Consider the following 15,628-nt stretch of genomic DNA (forward strand, 5'->3'; position numbering starts at 1 on the left):
CGTTTTAATGCTTTGGGGTGTCTCAGCAAGCTATTTCATGCTGATTTGAAGTGTTTTCAGCTGGTTTTGGGACGTGTCATTTTTTGACATTTTTGCCATACTATAGCCTTGCTTTTTTGATCATTTTTTCGACGTGCCATATTATGGTGTTTTTAGCCATAATTGCAGGTTTTAATGCCATGGCGTGTCTCAGCGCGTTATTTTATGCTGTTTTCAGGTGTTTTCAGCTGTTTTTGGGACATGTCATTTTTGACATTTTTGCCATACTATAGCCTTGCTTTTTGGTCATTTTTTCGAGATGCTATATTATGGTGTTTTGGGCCGTTCTTGCAGGTTTTAATGCTATGGGGTGTCTCAGCACGCTATTTTATCTTGTTTTGAGGTGTTTTCAGCTGATTTTGGAACAGGTCATTTATTGACGTTTTTGCCATACTATAGCCTTGCTTTTTTGGTCATTTTTTTGACGTGCCTTATTATGGTGTGTTTGATCATATTTGCAGGTTTTAATTCCATGGCGTGTTTCAGCATGTTATTTTGTGCTGTTTTGAAATGTCTTCAGTTATTTTTTGGACATGTCATTTGTTGACATTTTTGCCATACTATAGCCTTGCTTTTTTTGGTCATTTTTTCGACGTGCCATATTATGGTGTTTTGGGCCGTTTTTGCAGGTTTTAATGCTATGGTGTGTCTCAGCACGGTATTTTATGCTGTTTTGAGGTGTTTTCAGCTGTTTTTGGGACATGTCATTTTTTGCCATTTTTGCCATACTATAGCCTTGCTGTTTTGGTAATTTTTTTGAGATGCTATATTACAGTGTTTTGGGCCGTTTTTGTACATTTTAATGCTATGGTGTGTCTCAGCATGCAATTTTAAGCTGTTTTGAGGTGTTTTCAGGTGTTTTTGGGACATGTCATTTTTGACATTTTTGCCATACTATAGCCTTGCTGTTTTGGTCATTTTTTCGACGTGCCATATTATGGTGTTTTTGGCCATAATTGCAGGTTTTTTGTGCCATGGTGCGTCTCAGCACGTTATTTTATGCTGTTTTGAGGTGTTTTCAGCTGGTTTTGGGATATGTCATTTGTTGACATTTTTGCCATACTATAGCCTTGTTGTTTTGCTCATTTTTTCGACGTGCCATATTACGGTGTTTTGGGCCGTTTTTGCAGGTTTTAATGCCATGGTGTGTCTCAGCGGGCTATTTTATGCTGGCTTGAAGTGTTTTCAGCTGGTTTTGGGACATGTCATTTTTTGAAATTTTTGCCATACTATAGCCTTGCCTTTTTGGTCATTTTTTCGACGTGCCATATTATGGTGTTTTTAGCCATAATTGCAGGTTTTAATGCTATGGGGTGTCTCAGCACGCTATTTTATCTTGTTTTGAGGTGTTTTCAGCTGATTTTGGAACAGGTCATTTATTGACGTTTTTGCCATACTATAGCCTTGCTTTTTTGGTCATTTTTTTGACGTGCCATATTATGGTGTTTTTGATCATATTTGCAGGTTTTAATTCCATGGCGTGTTTCAGCATGTTATTTTGTGCTGTTTTGAAATGTCTTCAGTTGTTTTTGGGACATGTCATTTTTTGACATTTTTGCCATACTATAGCCTTGCTTTTTTGGTCATTTTTTCGACGTGCCATATTATGGTGTTTTGGGCCGTTTTTGCCCGTGTTACTGCTCTGGCATGTCTCAGCATGCAATTCTAAGCTGTTTTGAGTTAATTTCAGCTGTTTTTGTGACATGTCATTTTTTTGCCATTTTTGCTTGCTTTTTTCGTCATTTTTTTACATGAATTATTACCGTGTTTTTGGCTGTTTTTGCAGGTCTTTGGATTTGTCAATCCAAACATGACGCCCAATGCTGGAGGAGTGGATGGTTTTCAACAACATGACACTCCAAGCAGCAGGGAGAAGTTTCTTCTCAAAAAATCCACCCCAAGGCCAGCCAATAAGGAGAGACGAAGTGTGGAGAGAGTGATGACGCAACGGACCTCAAGATAAAGAGGAACAGCAGACCATTGTGTGCAAGTTTTGTTGACTTTCTGTGTTTGTGTTTTCTGCTTTATCTTTACCTTGTTTTAGATTGTATATGTAGCTCCTGTAAAAGGGAGTGAGGTAACTGTTGTTTTTGATTTACACATCTGATATTTTTTTGTCTAAGAATAAAGCCTGCCTCGAGCAGTTTTAACCTTTTTAACCATCCTTGGGTATTTGCATTTCATCCTGCTGGTGAGTGGCGAAAAAAGAGCAAACAATATTAAAAAACAAACAAGTTGCTGCCTGCCTTTGACCTAGAGTGAATAAATACTCACAAAACACAAAGAGACAAAAAAGAACCTAATATAGCATCTCAAAAAAATGACCAAAAAAGCAAGGCTATAGTATGGCAAAAATCTCAAAAATGACATGTCCCAAAAACAGCTGAAAACACCTCAAAACAGCTTAAAATTGCATGCTGAGACACACCATAGCATTAAAATGTACAAAAACGGCCCAAAACACTGTAATATAGCATCTCAAAAAAATGACCAAAACAGCAAGGCTATAGTATGGCAAAAATCTCAAAAAATGACATGTCCCAAAAACAGCTGAAAACACCTCAAAACAGCATAAAATAGCACGCTGAGACACGCCATGGCATTAAAATGTACAAAAACGGCCCAAAACGCTGTAATATAGCATCTCAAAAAAATGACCAAAAAAGCAAGGCTATAGTATGGCAAAAATGTCAAAAATGACATGTCCCAAAAACAGCTGAAAACACCTCAAAGCAGCATAAAATAGCGTGCTGAGACACGCCATGGCATTAAAACCTGCAAAAATGACCTAAAACACCATAATATGACATGTCGAAAAAATGACCAAAAAAGCAAGGCTATAGTATGGCAAAACTGTCAAAAATGACATGTCCCAAAAACAGCTGAAAACACCTCAAATCAGTATAAAATAGCGTGCTGAGACACGCCATGGCATTAAAATGTACAAAAACGGCCCAAAACGCTGTAATATAGCATCTCAAAAAAATGACCAAAAAAGCAAGGCTATAGTATGGCAAAAATGTCAAAAATGACATGTCCCAAAAACAGCTGAAAACACCTCAAAGCAGCATAAAATAGCGTGCTGAGACACACCATAGCATTAAAACCTGCAAAAACGGCCCAAAACACTGTAATATAGCATCTCGAAAAAATGACCAAAACAGCAAGGCTATAGTATGGCAAAAATGTCAAAAATGACATGTCCCAAAAACAGCTGAAAACACCTCAAAGCAGCATAAAATAGCGTGCTGAGACACGCCATGGCATTAAAACCTGCAAAAATGACCTAAAACACCATAATATGACATGTCCAAAAAATGACCAAAACAGCAAGGCTATAGTATGGCAAAAATGTCAAAAATGACATGTCCCAAAAACAGCTGAAAACACCTCAAAGCAGCATAAAATAGCGTGCTGAGACACACCATAGCATTAAAATGTACAAAAACCGCCCAAAACACTGTAATATAGCATCTCAAAAAAATGACCAAAACAGCAAGGCTATAGTATGGCAAAAATGTCAAAAATGACATGTCCCAAAAACAGCTGAAAACACCTCAAAGCAGCATAAAATAGCGTGCTGAGACACACCATAGCATTAAAATGTACAAAAACCGCCCAAAACACTGTAATATAGCATCTCAAAAAAATGACCAAAACAGCAAGGCTATAGTATGGCAAAAATGTCAAAAATGACATGTCCCAAAAACAGCTGAAAACACCTCAAAGCAGCATAAAATAGCGTGCTGAGACACACCATGGCATTAAAACCTGCAAAAATGACAAAAAACACCATAATATGGCACGTCGAAAAAATGACCAAAACAGCAAGGCTATAGTATGGCAAAAATGTCAAAAATGACATGTCCCAAAAACAGCTGAAAACACCTCAAATCAGTATAAAATAGCGTGCTGAGACACGCCATGGCATTAAAACCTGCAAAAATGACCTAAAACACCATAATATGACATGTCCAAAAAATGACCAAAACAGCAAGGCTATAGTATGGCAAAAATGTCAAAAATGACATGTCCCAAAAACAGCTGAAAACACCTCAAAGCAGCATAAAATAGCGTGCTGAGACACGCCAAAGCATTAAAATGTACAAAAACCGCCCAAAACACTGTAATATATCATCTAAAAAAAATGACCAAAACAGCAAGGCTATAGTATGGCAAAAATGTCAAAAATGACATTTCACAAAAACAGCTGAAAACACCTCAAAACAGCATAAAATAGCACGCTGAGACACGCCATGGCATTAAAATGTACAAAAACGGCCCAAAACGCTGTAATATAGCATCTCAAAAAAATGACCAAAACAGCAAGGCTATAGTATGGCAAAAATGTCAAAAATGACATGTCCCAAAAACAGCTGAAAACACCTCAAAACAGCATAAAATAGCGTGCTGAGACACACCATGGCATTAAAACCTGCAAAAATGACCTAAAACACCATAATATGACATGTCGAAAAAATGACCAAAAAAGCAAGGCTATAGTATGGCAAAAATGTCAAAAATGACATGTCCCAAAAACAGCTGAAAACACCTCAAAGCAGCATAAAATAGCGTGCTGAGACACACTATAGCATTAAAACCTGCAAAAACGGCCCAAAACACCATAATATGGCACGTCGAAAAAATGACCAAAAAAGCAAGGCTATAGTATGGCAAAAAATGTCAAAAATGACATGTCCCAAAAACAGCTGAAAACACTTCAAAACAGCATAAAATAGCACGCTGAGACACGCCATGGCATTAAAATGTACAAAAACGGCCCAAAACGCTGTAATATAGCATCTCAAAAAAATGACCAAAACAGCAAGGCTATAGTATGGCAAAAATGTCAAAAATGACATGTCCCAAAAACAGCTGAAAACACCTCAAAGCAGCATAAAATAGCGTGCTGAGACACGCCATAGCATTAAAACCTGCAAAAATGACCTAAAACACCATAATATGACATGTCGAAAAAATGACCAAAAAAGCAAGGCTATAGTATGGCAAAAATGTCAAAAATGACATGTCCCAAAAACAGCTGAAAACACCTCAAAGCAGCATAAAATAGCATGCTGAGACACGCCAAAGCATTAAAATGTACAAAAACCGCCCAAAACACTGTAATATATCATCTAAAAAAAATGACCAAAACAGCAAGGCTATAGTATGGCAAAAATGTCAAAAATGACATGTCCCAAAAACAGCTGAAAACACCTCAAAGCAGCATAAAATAGCGTGCTGAGACAAGCCATAGCATTAAAACCTGCAAAAATGACCTAAAACACCATAATATGACATGTCGAAAAAAAATGACCAAAAAAGCAAGGCTATAGTATGGCAAAAATCTCAAAAAATGACATGTCCCAAAAACAGCTGAAAACACTTCTAAACAGCTTAAAATTGCATGCTGAGACACACCATAGCATTAAAATGTACAAAAACAGCCCAAAACACTGTAATATAGCATCTCGAAAAAATGACCAAAACAGCAAGGCTATAGTATGGCAAAAATGTCAAAAATGACATGTCCCAAAAACAGCTGAAAACACCTCAAAACAGCTTAAAATTGCATGCTGAGACACACCATAGCATTAAAATGTACAAAAACGGCCCAAAACACTGTAATATAGCATCTCAAAAAAATGACCAAAACAGCAAGGCTATAGTATGGCAAAAATGTCAAAAATGACATGTCCCAAAAACAGCTGAAAACACCTCAAAACAGCATAAAATAGCACGCAAAGACACGCCATGGCATTAAAATGTACAAAAATGACAAAAAACACCATAATATGGCATGTCGAAAAAATGACCAAAACAGCAAGGCTATAGTATGGCAAAAATGTCAAAAATGACATGTCCCAAAAACAGCTGAAAACACCTCAAATCAGTATAAAATAGCGTGCTGAGACACACCATAGCATTAAAATGTACAAAAACGGCCCAAAACACTGTAATATAGCATCTCAAAAAAATGACCAAAAAAGCAAGGCTATAGTATGGCAAAAATGTCAAAAATGACATGTCCCAAAAACAGCTGAAAACACCTCAAATCAGTATAAAATAGCGTGCTGAGACACACCATAGCATTAAAACCTGCAAAAACGGCCCAAAACACTGTAATATAGCATCTCAAAAAAATGACCAAAAAAGCAAGGCTATAGTATGGCAAAAATGTCAAAAATGACATGTCCCAAAAACAGCTGAAAACACCTCAAATCAGTATAAAATAGCGTGCTGAGACATGCCATGGCATTAAAACCTGCAAAAATGACCTAAAACACCATAATATGACATGTCCAAAAAATGACCAAAAAAGCAAGGCTATAGTATGGCAAAAATGTCAAAAATGACATGTCCCAAAAACAGCTGAAAACACCTCAAAACAGCATAAAATAGCACGCTGAGACACGCCATGGCATTAAAATGTACAAAAACGGCCCAAAACGCTGTAATATAGCATCTCAAAAAAATGACCAAAACAGCAAGGCTATAGTATGGCAAAAATGTCAAAAATGACATGTCCCAAAAACAGCTGAAAACACCTCAAATCAGTATAAAATAGCGTGCTGAGACACACCATAGCATTAAAATGTACAAAAACCGCCCAAAACACTGTAATATAGCATCTCAAAAAAATGACCAAAACAGCAAGGCTATAGTATGGCAAAAATGTCAAAAATGACATGTCCCAAAAACAGCTGAAAACACCTCAAATCAGTATAAAATAGCGTGCTGAGACACACCATGGCATTAAAACCTGCAAAAATGACAAAAAACACCATAATATGGCACGTCGAAAAAATGACCAAAACAGCAAGGCTATAGTATGGCAAAACTGTCAAAAATGACATGTCCCAAAAACAGCTGAAAATACCTCAAATCAGTATAAAATAGCGTGCTGAGACATGCCATGGCATTAAAACCTGCAAAAATGACCTAAAACACCATAATATGACATGTCCAAAAAATGACCAAAACAGCAAGGCTATAGTATGGCAAAAATGTCAAAAATGACATGTCCCAAAAACAGCTGAAAACACCTCAAAGCAGCATAAAATAGCGTGCTGAGACACGCCAAAGCATTAAAATGTACAAAAACGGCCAAAAACACTGTAATATAGCATCTCAAAAAAATGACCAAAACAGCAAGGCTATAGTATGGCAAAAATGTCAAAAATGACATTTCACAAAAACAGCTGAAAACACCTCAAAACAGCATAAAATAGCACGCTGAGACACGCCATGGCATTAAAATGTACAAAAACGGCCCAAAACGCTGTAATATAGCATCTCAAAAAAATGACCAAAACAGCAAGGCTATAGTATGGCAAAAATGTCAAAAATGACATGTCCCAAAAACAGCTGAAAACACCTCAAAACAGCATAAAATAGCGGTTGAGACACACCATGGCATTAAAACCTGCAAAAATGACCTAAAACACCATAATATGACATGTCGAAAAAATGACCAAAAAAGCAAGGCTATAGTATGGCAAAAATGTCAAAAATGACATGTCCAAAAAACAGCTGAAAACACCTCAAAGCAGCATAAAATAGCGTGCTGAGACATGCCATGGCATTAAAACCTGCAAAAATGACCTAAAACACCATAATATGACATGTCCAAAAAATGACCAAAACAGCAAGGCTATAGTATGGCAAAAATGTCAAAAATGACATGTCCCAAAAACAGCTGAAAACACCTCAAAGCAGCATAAAATAGCGTGCTGAGACACGCCAAAGCATTAAAATGTACAAAAACGGCCAAAAACACTGTAATATAGCATCTCAAAAAAATGACCAAAACAGCAAGGCTATAGTATGGCAAAAATGTCAAAAATGACATTTCACAAAAACAGCTGAAAACACCTCAAAACAGCATAAAATAGCACGCTGAGACACGCCATGGCATTAAAATGTACAAAAACGGCCCAAAACGCTGTAATATAGCATCTCAAAAAAATTTCCAAAACAGCAAGGCTATAGTATGGCAAAAATGTCAAAAATCACATGTCCCAAAAACAGCTGAAAACACCTCAAAACAGCATAAAATAGCGGTTGAGACACACCATGGCATTAAAACCTGCAAAAATGACCTAAAACACCATAATATGACATGTCGAAAAAATGACCAAAAAAGCAAGGCTATAGTATGGCAAAAATGTCAAAAATGACATGTCCAAAAAACAGCTGAAAACACCTCAAAGCAGCATAAAATAGCGTGCTGAGACACACCATAGCATTAAAACGTACAAAAAAGGCCCAAAACACCATAATTTGGCACGTCGAAAAAATGACCAAAAAAGCAAGGCTATAGTATGGCAAAAAATGTCAAAAATGACATGTCCCAAAAACAGCTGAAAACACCTCAAAACAGCATAAAATAGTGTGCTGAGACACACCATAGCATTAAAACCTGCAAAAACGGCCCAAAACACTGTAATATAGCATCTCAAAAAAATGACCAAAAAAGCAAGGCTATAGTATGGCAAAAATGTCAAAAATGACATGTCCCAAAAACAGCTGAAAACACCTCAAATCAGTATAAAATAGCGTGCTGAGACACACCATGGCATTAAAACCTGCAAAAATGACCTAAAACACCATAATATGACATGTCCAAAAAATGACCAAAACAGCAAGGCTATAGTATGGCAAAAATGTCAAAAATGACATGTCCCAAAAACAGCTGAAAACACCTCAAATCAGTATAAAATAGCGTGCTGAGACACGCCAAAGCATTAAAATGTACAAAAACGGCCCAAAACGCTGTAATATAGCATCTCAAAAAAATGACCAAAACAGCAAGGCTATAGTATGGCAAAAATGTCAAAAATGACATGTCCCAAAAACAGCTGAAAACACCTCAAATCAGTATAAAATAGCGTGCTGAGACACACCATGGCATTAAAACCTGCAAAAATGACAAAAAACACCATAATATGGCACGTCGAAAAAATGACCAAAACAGCAAGGCTATAGTATGGCAAAAATGTCAACAAATGACATGTCCCAAAAACAGCTGAAAACACCTCAAAGCAGCATAAAATAGCGTGCTGAGACACGCCAAAGCATTAAAATGTACAAAAACGGCCAAAAACACTGTAATATAGCATCTCAAAAAAATGACCAAAACAGCAAGGCTATAGTATGGCAAAAATGGCAAAAATGACATTTCACAAAAACAGCTGAAAACACCTCAAAGCAGCATAAAATAGCACGCTGAGATACGCCATGGCATTAAAATGTACAAAAACGGCCCAAAACGCTGTAATATAGCATCTCAAAAAAATGACCGAAACAGCAAGGCTATAGTATGGCAAAAATGTCAAAAATGACATGTCCCAAAAACAGCTGAAAACACCTCAAAACAGCATAAAATAGCGGTTGAGACACACCATGGCATTAAAACCTGCAAAAATGACCTAAAACACCATAATATGACATGTCGAAAAAATGACCAAAAAAGCAAGGCTATAGTATGGCAAAAATGTCAAAAATGACATGTCCAAAAAACAGCTGAAAACACCTCAAAGCAGCATAAAATAGCGTGCTGAGACACGCCATGGCATTAAAACCTGCAAAAATGACCTAAAACACCATAATATGACATGTTGAAAAAATGACCAAAAAAGCAAGGCTATAGTATGGCAAAAATGTCAAAAATGACATGTCCCAAAAACAGCTGAAAACACCTCAAAACAGCTTAAAATTGCATGCTGAGACACACCATAGCATTAAAATGTACAAAAACGGCCCAAAACACTGTAATATAGCATCTCAAAAAAATGACCAAAACAGCAAGGCTATAGTATGGCAAAAATGTCAAAAATGACATGTCCCAAAAACAGCTGAAAACACCTCAAAGCAGCATAAAATAGCGTGCTGAGACACGCCAAAGCATTAAAATGTACAAAAACGGCCCAAAACACTATGATATAGCTTCTCGAAAAAATGAGCAAAAAAGCAAGGCTATAGTATGGCAAAAATGTCAAAAAAAAGACACGTCCCAAGAACAGGTAAAAACACCTCAAAACAGCTTAAAATTGCATGCTGAGACACACCATGGCATTAAAACGTGCAAAAATGGCCTAAAACACTGTAATATAGCATCTCGAAAAAATGTGCAACAAGCAGGGCTATAGTATGGCAAAAATGTCAAAAAATGACACGTCCCAAGAAAAGCTAAAAACACCTCAAAACAGCATAAAAAACATAAAATAGCGTGCTGAGACACACCATAGCATTAAAATGTACAAAAACCATCCAAAACAACATAATATGGCACGTCAAAAAAATGACCAAAAAAGCAAGGCTATAGTATGGCAAAAATGTCAAAAAATGACATGTCCCAAAAACAGCTGAAAACACCTCAAATCAACACAAAATAGCGTCCTGAGACAAGCCATAGTATTAAAACGTACAAAAACAGCCCAAAACACCATGACATGGCACGTCGAAAAAATGACGTAAACAGCAAGGCTATATAGTATGGCAAAAATGTCAAAAAATGACACGTCCCAAGAACAGCTAAAAACACCTCAAAAACAGCTTAAAATTGCATGCTGAGACACACCATAGCATTAAAACGTACAAAAACCGCCCAAAACACCATAATATGGCACGTCGAAAAAATGACCAAAAAAGCAAGGCTATAGTATGGCAAAAATATCAAAAAATTACATGTCCCAAAAACAGCTGAAAACAGCAGAAAATAGCATGCCGAGACACGCCATTGCACAGAATGTTACAACTCGGCCAACAACACCATAATATGGCATGTTGAATAAATGTTGTCCAAAACATAATGAAAAAATAAATAGTAAAGGATGTTCACCACAATAACATAAAAAACTCATAGCATAGTGTGCCATTTAATAAATCATAAAAGACAGTATAGTACGTTTTCACAAATATGTAAGTCATACTATAGTATGTCGTTAAAAGTATCAAAAAAAAGTCATAGTGTATGATGTCTTCAGATATATCTTAAAAAAGTCGATAGAGTGAGTCCCAAAAAATATCACAAAAATCACAGTATGAAGTTTAAATTGTCCTAAAAAAGAATACAGTAAAGTATGTCATTTAAAATATCATGAAAAAAATACATAATATAGTATGCTGTCAACCGGGCGCCCCATATCTGAAGGCTGTGTCAAAAAAGTGACATAAAAAGTCATAGTATAGTAAGTCATAAAAAAAATCATAGGCTACTATGTTATAAAAAGTCATAATGTCACATGTCTAAAAATTCTATGTCATAGAGGTGAATGTCATCATATACCTAAAAAGGCCATCAGTCACCAAATCATTGTGAGCTGATGAGCTGTTGTGCTGCTAAAAATTTCTATTTCTTCCAACAATTTACTAAAATGTGTACAACATAAAAACGAGCTCAGAACTGGTGAGTAGCTTGAATCTGTTCTTACTTTAGCCAGTTAGCATGCTAGCATTTGCTCATTAGTTTCAGGTCTTAGACAGACATTGTGGCTAAAAGCATCTCATTGGTTCTGCTCTAAAATATGCACAAAAGAGCAGCGAGAGAGAAAATTACCTAAAGCCATTCAGACCTCTCAACTGAGGTTTGCCTCTGACGCACAACACAGCACCACTTCAAAGTTGAGGATCTTGCAGCAGAATGATCTTATTAACCAAGCACCTTCTGAATGTCATTTCACACAGATTAAAAAAAGAAGTGTGTTTTAATGAAGTGCAATATAATTTTAACTGTGAGTCTCTCGAATTAGTAGTAGCTGGGTCATGACTGGGCTGCTGCTCTCATTGATGCCCTCAAATAAGCCTCACCTGACGGGCAGTAAAAGAGCACGCAGGGCCTTCAATCACCAGCAAGTGAGCAGTGGACAGGTCTCTGTCCTCCAGCCTGCAACTACAGGTATTAATAGACACAAAAAGAGGACAGATAGAGACTTATACTTGTCAACTAATTTGTGTTTTTTTTTTTTTTTTGGGGCGGGGGTCCTGTGGGAAGGGGTCCTTAAAGAAGCCTGGCATGAAAATGCAAGTTTTGTCTGCAGTTTTTTTAATTTCTAAATAATTGGTACCATAACTGAAATAAAATTGGCTGAATATAAAGACTGAACTTTTTATTGTAAAAATTGTGGAATGTCTCTGAGGCCACTAGTGATTTTCTTTTTGAATAACTTTGCCAACTTACTTAAAAAGAAAATCATTAGTTCAAGTGACAGACGTGGATCAAGAGAGGAAGGGGTGGGCGCTAATGCATAGTGCACAGAGTCAGTGTCACTGTTAAGAACTTACTAGTTACATTTAATGGAGTTAGGTAACTAAATTACAAAACAAAACTAATTATAATCTGTAACAGATAATGAGAAATAATATGTAATTAAATTACAGGTACTAATTAAAATGTTGATAATTGCACAGGGGTTACACCTAAATATTTATCTTTTTCGGTTAAAAGTTTAGATGTGGAATGTAACATTCATTCTGTTGCTTTGCATCGTTTTGCCGTGCAGTTATGCCTTCTTTTGGCATTGCTTATTTCTGGACATTTTTTTGAGCTTCATTGTCCAATTTAAAAAATATGTTAGGAGAGAAATATAAAAATATGATAAAATATAATAAAATACATTAATTTGATGAAGTAGATAAAATAGTTACATATTACTTTTCCCTACTTGGGTAACTAATAATCAAACCAGATGGCCCTAGATGTAAATATGACATCTAGATAAGTTAGCAAGACGTTAAGCTTTGATTGAAATAAAAATCAGGTATTTTAAATGTCCAACAACGATAGAATTTCTTGTCGTGATATTAACATTTTGCAGACATTGTTTACACAGTTACTTAAAAACACAACTTAAAATAAAAAATATATTGAGGTCGTCTATCTTCAGTATTCTTCATCAAAGTGACAGCAGTGTTAGACATTGTCATGACGTTAAATTTACAACCAAATATCAACTTTTAATGATATTGTTAGCCAACTGTGCTGTACCCTTTTACATCTCAAAGTGACCCCCCCAAAACTCTTTGCAGTGTGGGACTCACACTGGTCTGGTCTTGGCCATGACTTGGTCTCAGTTTATGTGGTCCTCACCACCAACGCTGGTAGACTGTAACAATATTTCAGAATATATCAGTTATTTCCTTTCTAGTTAATCTAAATCAATATGAGGTGAATCAAACAAATGAATTCAATTTATCAACCGCTCAGTTCTCAAAAATAACGCGAAAAACATTCAAACCCCCAACGTGCTTGTACCATCCTCACCACTCAAGCTCATCACCTTTAAAAGACACAGCCTTAAATAATCAAAGTTGTTTGTGTTGACACCCAGGCTGATGTTTGTTGCTCAGTAATATATTGCATCAGCAGCGCAGAGCAGTTGTCTGTGCTCTGCACCTGCACCAACCATTCAGCCTGAGGTCTATAAATCCTCCAGCGCTGCAAGGAATCACAGAGCTGAAATGTTCCACGGCTGCTCCCTGGACCCTGGGTCTGCCTCCTCTGTCACCTTACACCATGTGAACTCTCAGATATGTGTTTTTGTTGGTGCACATGTATGTTTGTCTGTGTGGAACCTTTGCGTGTGGCGGCGCTTTGATTAGCTGCCCTCGCCACATGAGTGGATCCCCCCCCACATGCCTTCCTCTACGTTGTCCCCAACCCCCAATGCCACGTGCCACCGGGCTGTGCATATACAAATCACTACGGCCTTGTTAGCATAGTTTAGTGAAGATGTCAGCTTTACGAGGGCCAGGATGCTTGCTATGCGTGTCAGGGACAGCAGGGGAGGGGCTGACCCACAAGGGGAGCACACAAACCCCGCGCTGTAAATTTAGGTCTGAGGTATGGGAGCTGTGAAACGACAGGCCCGGACCTCTGTGGAACAGTGTGAACCCACGCTGCACTGTTTGATTTAACAGGGACACAGCAGAGCAGGCAGAATTGAAACTGAGAGAATGGGATCCCCGCATCAAATAAAAAGAGCTTTCTGATATATCATAAATAATAATTTGATCATACATCACTGAAGATGCCTTTTCCCGTGCTCATAATCAAAGCTACGATAAATGGACATTTGCTTATGAGTATTGTTTTGTGTGTGTGTGTGTGTGTGCGTGTGTGTGTGTGCGCGCAGGGGGTTGCTGGCATCATTAGATTGTTAATCTCATTTCCTTTCTGATGATTGAAAATGGAGAGAGGCTCTGAGTTTATCAGGCAGATAAATGGACGGCCCATCTTCTAAGAAGATCTAATCTGTCATGCGTCAAGGCTAGGGTTCACCTGCCGCCGGATAATAACCATGTCGAAGGGCACAGATGATTTAGGAGAGCCCGGCTCTTTGTTTGCCTTTGCAAACACCTGACGGTTTCATTAATTAACAGGCCACAATTAGCGCCCCACGTCACGCCAGGTAGACTCCTTCAAGAGAAATATGAGATATTAAAAAGCAGGGAGGAACTCCATTAGAGCTGACCTTTTCTGTGAAATTACTGATATTTGAGATTTAATTCAGAATTCAATGAAAACTTCATCTTTATTCTTACGGCTGAGGCCCTTTCTGTCTCCAGTCTGAAATGGGTTCTCCCGCAGCCTGCAGGTCGTTAATTATGATCTTTATAAATTAAATTAAGAGGATGTCACTGCTTGATTTTTTTTTATCTTCCTGTCCTACAGGTTAAAGAGTAGATAAGATATTTATCACCTCTTGACTGATCTCCTACATATTAATTATAAAACGGAGCAAATTCCCAATTGGCTTTCTGTTACAGTCAGTTATCACATAAACATTTATTACATATTACCAGAGTACATTGCAAGGATCAGTGTCAGACCAAACAGATTCCGTACCCAAGGCAAGCTAACCTCCCCAATAACTAAAAAAACCTAACTTTTATAACTATATTATTGCACAAATAAACAATAGAACTAACAGCATAATAAATAATAAAAGAATATTTTATGTGCAAATTTCATGTCCATTTCTCTTCTGCCTGTCCTGCACCATACACATCAAAATAGCATTGGCAGGACTAGAGGTGGTCTACTACATACCGACCATTATCTTTGGATCGTGTTTCTTCTAAATCTTCATAATTTAATCACGATTCTTTACAATTAAGCATCATCAACTGCAACTTTATCATTTAAAATGTGTTCTCCACTAAATTCTTCCTAAATTAATAGCCAGCCTCCACGTTTTAAGAGCTGTCTGCTATGTGTTACCCTGCAGCAGTGAGGAAACTGAAAAAACTGAAAAACTTCTCTGAATGTTGTCACTTAGTAATCATCATAATCTGTTGTTTGGAAGTATTTTGCATTTAGGAGAGAAGAAATTCTATACAAAAAGTACATGAGGGTTGAATCTGCACTGCAAATCAACAAAACTCACGTTAAACCACTTACAAACACCACAAACTGTAGTATAACGTCACCTCATCAAATCTCTGTGCTTATCCAGCGTCAACTGAGACATCAGACCGCAACACTGCAGCACATCATAGTACGGTGACCACTGTAAAAAGTAAAAAATTTACAAAAAATACAGCAGCGAAAACGTCTCGTTAGGAGATGCACTGAATTCAGGTGAAG

General features: G+C 37.2%; 1 protein-coding gene and 1 long non-coding RNA gene across 2 annotated transcripts in view; one reads left to right on the top strand and one right to left on the bottom strand.

Moving 5' to 3' along the window:
• Positions 1 to 2,201, top strand: part of LOC121953601 (G patch domain-containing protein 2-like) — a 56,519-nt gene extending 54,318 nt beyond the window's left edge. Inside the window, 1 exon segment of the mRNA XM_088087383.1 lies at positions 1,826 to 2,201. The gene's annotated coding sequence lies outside the window, so the exon portion shown is untranslated.
• Positions 1 to 15,628, bottom strand: part of LOC121954051 (uncharacterized) — a 56,969-nt gene that overhangs the window by 12,159 nt on the left and 29,182 nt on the right. The window lies entirely within an intron of this gene.

This window comes from Plectropomus leopardus, chromosome 14, assembly GCF_026936395.1.
Source record: "Plectropomus leopardus strain MGB_pleo_1.0 chromosome 14, ASM2693639v1, whole genome shotgun sequence".
In the NCBI taxonomy this organism is placed as follows: domain Eukaryota; kingdom Metazoa; phylum Chordata; class Actinopteri; order Perciformes; family Serranidae; genus Plectropomus; species Plectropomus leopardus.